The sequence below is a fragment of the Antrostomus carolinensis genome, unplaced genomic scaffold (assembly GCF_000700745.2).
Source record: "Antrostomus carolinensis isolate BGI_N321 unplaced genomic scaffold, ASM70074v2 scaffold13656, whole genome shotgun sequence".
Lineage (NCBI taxonomy): Eukaryota > Metazoa > Chordata > Aves > Caprimulgiformes > Caprimulgidae > Antrostomus > Antrostomus carolinensis.
Genome location: NW_010322631.1, coordinates 22,497 through 29,481, shown reverse-complemented (window position 1 = coordinate 29,481; position 6,985 = coordinate 22,497). Strand labels below are relative to the sequence as shown.

The 6,985-nt window shown below is 38.2% G+C and overlaps 1 non-coding gene across 1 annotated transcript; it reads left to right on the top strand.

Annotated features, from left to right (window-relative positions):
• The first annotated feature begins 5,763 nt into the window (after positions 1-5,763).
• On the top strand, positions 5,764-5,866 carry LOC114818670 (U6 spliceosomal RNA). The gene has a single exon (XR_003766233.1). It is a non-coding gene; the product is annotated as a U6 spliceosomal RNA (small nuclear RNA).
• The last annotated feature ends 1,119 nt before the right edge of the window (positions 5,867-6,985 follow it).

Sequence of the window (6,985 nt, the reverse complement as noted above, 5' to 3'; positions counted from 1 at the left end):
TCCAATAACTAACATCAGATTAATTGGAGCCAAATTCCCACGCATCCAAACTCACAGCAGGCTTAGTTTTTGATTTGCATGCACTGCATGATTATGTGTTCTGTTCAGTAATAGATTAAATATTCACATACATGCAAAAATATGTGAGAATTTGTGAGTTGTGGGAGAAGTTGTGCCCTTTATAGTTTTTTCCTTACTGTACACATTTGTTAAATTACTTCTTCCAGGGAAAAATGGAGAAACAGATTTTTTTTTTTTTTTTTTTTTTTTTTTAAAGTATAAGTCTCTAAGAATCCAACCTTTGCAGAAGCCTGTTTTGCTGGTATCACACAGCCTGATGAGCAGCCAACACACCTCTCTCCTTTTCTAGCACCCTGAGAATAAAGGTGTTTGGAACCATTTCTGCACATAGGAGACTGGAGCTGGCAATTGTCCAGTTCAGTTATTTACTATTTGCCTTCTGTACAGCAAACCTGTTTTGGATCAGCCTCAGCTAGAACTTGTGCAGAGATAGAGGTGGAGCAGCTGAAAAAAATGGCACAGCCATAACTCTGTGACACCAACAGGTACAGCTTGTTGGATTAACTCCTGAGGCCAGGCAGTCCCTCCGCAATAACACAGCCTCCTTCTTTCATTAGAAGCATATGACATGAGTCCAAAGGTAGTATTGTGTGCAACTCAAATTATTTTACTTTTCAATTGGAGTAGAAGGAATGTAATTTACATATAATTTCTAAATTTAAATATAATCCATTTTAAGCACTTTTTGTTTACCAAATTGTATGTCATACACAGAATTGTAAAACAGCTACCTTTACAAACTCAGTGGAAATCTCCATCCCTAGGATGGGTTTTACTTGTCCAAGAGCCTGCAGCGCTGGATTCCAAATGGCTGCAGCCAGGAAATGACTGCATTCCCAGTAGGTGGCTGAGGTAAGGGAAGCATGCTGTGTTCCCCTCCAAAAGTGCAGATAACACATGCACGTAACAAATACAGCCTCAAGGCTCGAAGTTCAATGCGTTTACAACTTATATAGTAATCAAATAGGATCTTAGAAAGTGAGGGGTTTGCCTTTGAGGGACATCTAAGAATATGACTAAAATTGGTGTTGCTTTATTCAATATACTAGTATCAGTCACTATTTTGACACACAAAGAAAATAATGGTACAGAAGGGATCTGTGAATACCCCATTAAAGCTTTAACAACCACTTATCACATGGTCCCCTAATTTACTTTTCCATCTGTACTGAACACCTCTCCATATTAATAAAAGTTCCCAGTTCCTATGAGTTACAATTGCCCTTCTTCCCAACAACCTTCATGTCTTTCTCCAACTTCATTATTTACTGGAAAATTCAGTCTTGGAAATTTAATGAAAGCTAGTTATTTTAGTTATACTATTGCAGTCTGTGGATATCAATATATATAATTTGTCTTTCCTTAAAGCATACCCCAATAGACAGAGATATTACCCCATTATCAGACCAGGAATATTTTGGTTCAGGAGCTGTGATGGGTGAAATGCCAAATTATGACAATCCTGAGTCTTACTGGAATTCTGCAAACTATATTTGGAAACTACCTTAGCAAATACAGCCTATTACAAATAATGAATTAGCCTCAAAAAACTGAAAACATTTATTTTTGATCTTAAAAAAGACATTATTCGGGTAGACCACTTCTTCACTTGGTAAATAAGCTTTTAGTAATTCTTTCCTACAAACACAGAAATAAAGATCTATTTTCATTTTGCCAAGCTTTACGTTTTTTTTGTTTGAAAATATACTTAAAACCTAAAACTAACCAGTTTAAATATTAATTAATATTTAGCTACTATTTTATTTTGCTTTAAACAGTGAAGTTTATTACGAAGAACACAAAAGCAATAAATACCTAAAGGACGATTATGTAAAAGAAAATATTGTGGACTTGAAGATATACTATAGTAATCCAGTAAATAAAATCAAAAGTATGCTTCATTCCACTGTTGCTGTGGAACTGTTTTCCAAGTACAAATCAGATTTTTTTTTTTTCCTTCTGTCGTTGCCATGGTGTTCCAGTCTGTCTAGGATAATCCATCAGCACAGACAGTGTTGGTATGAATACACAGCTCTCCTTTATCGGAAGGGCAAAGACCGTAAGTAGCAAACAATTTTAAAAAGATACTTTTATTCTCTAAATGCTACAGACATCAAGAGATGAAGTGTTTGTTACTGACAAAGTCAAATCAATATGGGAACTGGCATTCAAACAGTTTAAAGGAAGAAAAAAAGGGAGTAACAAAAAAAATAGCTGCAGGTTCCTTAAAAGGATTTATAGGCACATGGCGATTGAGGTTAACATAGAGTGCTACCAACTCACTTTGAAGTACTGAGATACCTTTTAAAATACACAGCTTGTTAAAGCTGCAGCATTATTAATGTTTAATGTTATTTTGACTTTAAACACTGACAAGGCATCTATTTTATCAAAATAAAAAATCCACTCAAAAACATCTGAACTTTTTTGAGATGGAGATTCAACTTAAAGCATACAGTGCAAAACTTTCAGCTTCCAGTTCCTGAGAACATTTGAAGAATTGTGCCTTCAAGACAGTTACAACACTCAATGAAGGTTTCTGCATTTAAAAAAACAAAACAAAACAACCCCCCTCCTCCCCAAAAAAACAAAAACATTTTGCTTTTGACTTACACATTTTGTAAAAACAATCTTGAGAAAATAATGATGGTTTTTGATAATTTAAGAATAACATTCTGGTTTTATGTTTAAACCGAAGGAGAACTAACGCACTGAAACCTCATGCTGAGGGCAGTTCTGTTAAAACAGCTCACATTATTCTGCCAGCCTTACAAAGGCCTGATCTCCTCAGTGTAACCAGATAAATGATGCTGAACTTGGATTAACTTAGGTGACATCAAACAGCAGAGTAACAGTATCTGTCAGTTGAAGAAAGTGTACGTTTCCTCATCCTTCCTGTGTTATATATAAGTTAACAAAATTCAGATATGCACATAAAGTCCAAGTATCTTCATTTATTTGGAAAATTATTTTTTTAAAAAATCTTTTTAATATAGAGTTAAAGACTATTTAACAGAGTATTCTACAAGCTTCAAACCACCACTTAACATGGCATAGTCAAATAGCAGCTCTTAATTTACACATCCTATTGAGATCTGAAATGATTTAGGGTTACAGAGCAGTAGTAATTGCCATACTCCAGTATACAAGCTTCAAAAGACAAATAACTTGGGTGATGACACCATCACAATAACAGATACTAGTACTAAACTCTGTTCTGCATGGTCCTGCCAGGCTTAAGTGGTTCTGTTTTCTCTCTCCCTCTCACTCTACAGCTACCAGGACTCCACACCCTCTCCCTAGCTCGATTCTTCTGACACCAGTTCCCAATCCAGGAACTTTTCAAACCAGGCAATTATTTTTAAATACTAGCAGTGGCCAGAATCTCAACGTATAAGTCACACCCCTTTTTAAGTAAACACTGCAATGTACCTGTGTTGGGAGTGCTTTATCTTAACATATCTGACAGTCTAAATCAGCCTCCCATTCAAATAAACTCTGCTGCATTCACTGAAATCACTGCAGAGTATATCCTTCCCCTTTTTACATATCAGAGGCACGTGACAAATACATCTGGATTTATGCAGCTACTTCAGGCACCTGGGTATTAAAACACTGGAAAAAGAGATAGACTGCCTAAGTGATAACAATGCAGCCTGCAGTACTGTCTGTGTGAAATGACAGCAAGATATTTTCATGTTGCATCAAGTACATATATTGATAACACCTGTCAGAGCTACAGGGCACCAAATTAATGTTCACCACCTGTTGAGAAAGTGAGCAATCCACAGAAACCACCTGGCTTCTATAATAAGCAGCAAAACGTAAGATAATGAAGAAAATAAAACTCATATGTCTTCCTTTACAACACCTAGGGATTGCTTTTGCCCCTTTAGCGGCGAGGAACACTAACAAAACCAAACTTCCACTAGAGATGATTTTGATCTTGGCTTCAAGGCTGGAAAAACCCAACGTGGTTTTTTTGAACTGGCAGGTGATGAAAGCTGTCAAACTTTGTGCTCTCCCGAACACCAGCGGGAACTGGGGTTGAGTATGGTGCAAACCCCCACCGACTGGCAGGAAAAGAGCTGACAGAGCACCAGCCAGCACCACAATGTGGTGGTGACAGAGCACTGCTGTCACTAAGCCTGGAAGCTGGAGGTTCAACGATGCTGCAAACACTAACTCCGGGAGATGAGAGTGTGAAAGAGACCCATAAAACTATCAGTAGGTACCTGAAAATAGAAGAGTCATCCTTACTGGAAGTGAAAGAGAATTCAGTCCTCGGGGACAGGGGAGTTTCTGCAAAGTGTTTCTTCAGAAGATTTTGGTATTTAACACTCTGGGAGTGCCTGTTCATTCCTTCTATGTGCACTTCCCCCACCATCCAATTGTATATACATTTCATAAACAGCATATGGTAGGATGAACTGTTATCTTTAAGCTGATCTCTATGCTCATGTCTATAATTAAATAAAATTTTCCAGCAGCAATTTCATCCCTGCTCCTTATATAAGCAGACGATTTATTACATCGACTTCAGCATGCCTCATCATGTAATGATTACAATGCACATGTATTATGGAGACCAAAGGTCTATCACACTTGCAAATTTCTTTTAATATTTCTGTTGAGTGCTTGATTTTGGAATTTTTCTGATTTCTTTCAACAAAACCTTCATACCAGATTTTCAGGGAAATTTTTGGAGAGAGAAATTCTATCAGATGGCAACATTATAAATAACAACATAGCTTAAAAACAGAGTGGGGAACTTTAGGCCTGTTACAAGCAATCTAAGCACTAACCTTACCTCTGCACAAGTGATCTAAAGAGAAGAAACATCAAAAAGTGAACTTCTCTTTGCAAAACACTACCAGTGGAAGAGATAACTTAAGCTTTTGCAGTGGATTACACAGCAGTAGCGAGACGACCCCAAAATTTTGGAGTCAAGCTTTGAAGCTGTGTAATGGGTACTGTTCAGAAACACACTGTAACCTAGATGAACTTGTACATCTGTGTCCCAGCTCTTCTTATACTGCTACTCCTTAACTTTCTCCCATGCTCTCTGCTAATTAAGCTTCAGCTTTTCCAGTTCCATAGGGTTTTTCCTGGTATCTCCTCTCTTCCCAGCTCTTACTCTTATCTCCTCTGCTCATTCTTTCTGTACTCCACATCCATGTGCATAAACAAGCTTCCAGTCCTTTAGGCCGATCCTTTTCTCCTCATCCCTCAACTTCACAGGCCTAACCTCTTTGCCAAATCAGTCACATCAAACACATACATACTGCTTATGAAAAAGGTATGTGCAGGAGCTTAAGCACTGAGCTGCTCGACCATCCATATTGTTTGGTCCCTTCAGCTAGCTTCCTAAAATATTGCCTCACTTGGGGGCTGTTGGCAGTGGAGAGCATTCATAAGACATCATTACTTTTTTACATTCAACAGCACTCCAACACCATCTTAGGCAGTTCCTGTCACTCATATGCTCTTATGTTCCCCATGACACACAACATACATAAGCAAGTCCATAGTGCAAAAAAAGAACATCCTCCTGAGCTGCAGCAGAGTCCTGACATTATACCAGACACTTTGAACTTAAACTTCCAAAACCATCAGTTGATTTAAGGCACAGGATTACCATGTAGGACCTTGGAGGAGACCCAGCACCAAATGCCACACTGCTTGCTTTGACAGCACATACACTAAAATTGGAACCATAGAGAGAAGATTAGCATGGTCCCTGTGCAAGTATCATAGGCAAATTTGTGAAGCATTCCATATTTTTTATACTGATATGGAATATCCCACTGGCATATCCAAATGCCAATTTAGCTTATTAATTTAAATATTCTCCATCCCCTTAGATCTTGCTCTTGTAGACTAACAAAACATGAAGTCCCTCACTTCCAGCAACAAAATGCAAACACTGGTGTGTTATCAGTGTTTCTCTCATAACAAATCCCAGGCTGAAAGTAAAACGCAGCACTATTCCAGCTTCTAAGAGAAACCCAGCTCTGTCCCAGCTAAAAATCAGGATGCAAGGCTACAAGAGGATGCAGTCCTTACTAGTGCTGAGTCAGGCACTTCACTCTGATTGCCTACCAGACAAGGACCCCCTTCTTGCCTAGCAATTCCCCATCCCAGTTTCATCATCTCCACAGCTCCTCAGACTCTGGGCCCCTCCATTCACCCTCTTGCCATCTCTCCTTGCTCCTCCACATTACCAGCTATTCATCCCTCTGGATTACTGACAAGTGACATTATTAACCAAAAGGAAAACTTCCTTATCCTCCTAAACCACCAGGTCTTCTGCCAAGCCCCAGACCTGGCGAGCCCTCAACAGCTTATTACTCTAATTATAAATTATAATTATTCTCAGACACCTGCAGGTGTGATCTGGCATACACTCCATGTAGATACACTATTTGTTACAGCTTATGCATTGTTACTGAAAATTAACAAGCTGCCATTTACTGAAGGTTCTTTAACTAAGCCAGTAATAGGCAAATGTTCACAGATGCAGCACAATAGCATTCTTTGACAGAAAGGCAAAGGCGTCTATGTAAAAAATGATGAGGTTTTGTTTTGTTTTTAAAAAAAACCCAACAACTTCTACTCTGTTATCATCTTCAGAAGTGACTGAATTACTTTGGCTAAAGTTTTTTCGAGGCAATTTAGCTTGCAGCAAACACCAGTGCCAAACAGCTTTAAAACCAGATAGCACTAACAATCCCTTCTTTAATAATAAAAGGTGAGACATGATCAACTTTTATAAGTTATATTTATTTCAAACACTTTGGTAACACTGTGCACACATGAATTAAAGTAACTCAAAATAGGAACGCACACATAACAAAAACTGATCTCCAGGTTTGAATAGAGCTCTAATTTTAGCTCAGCATTG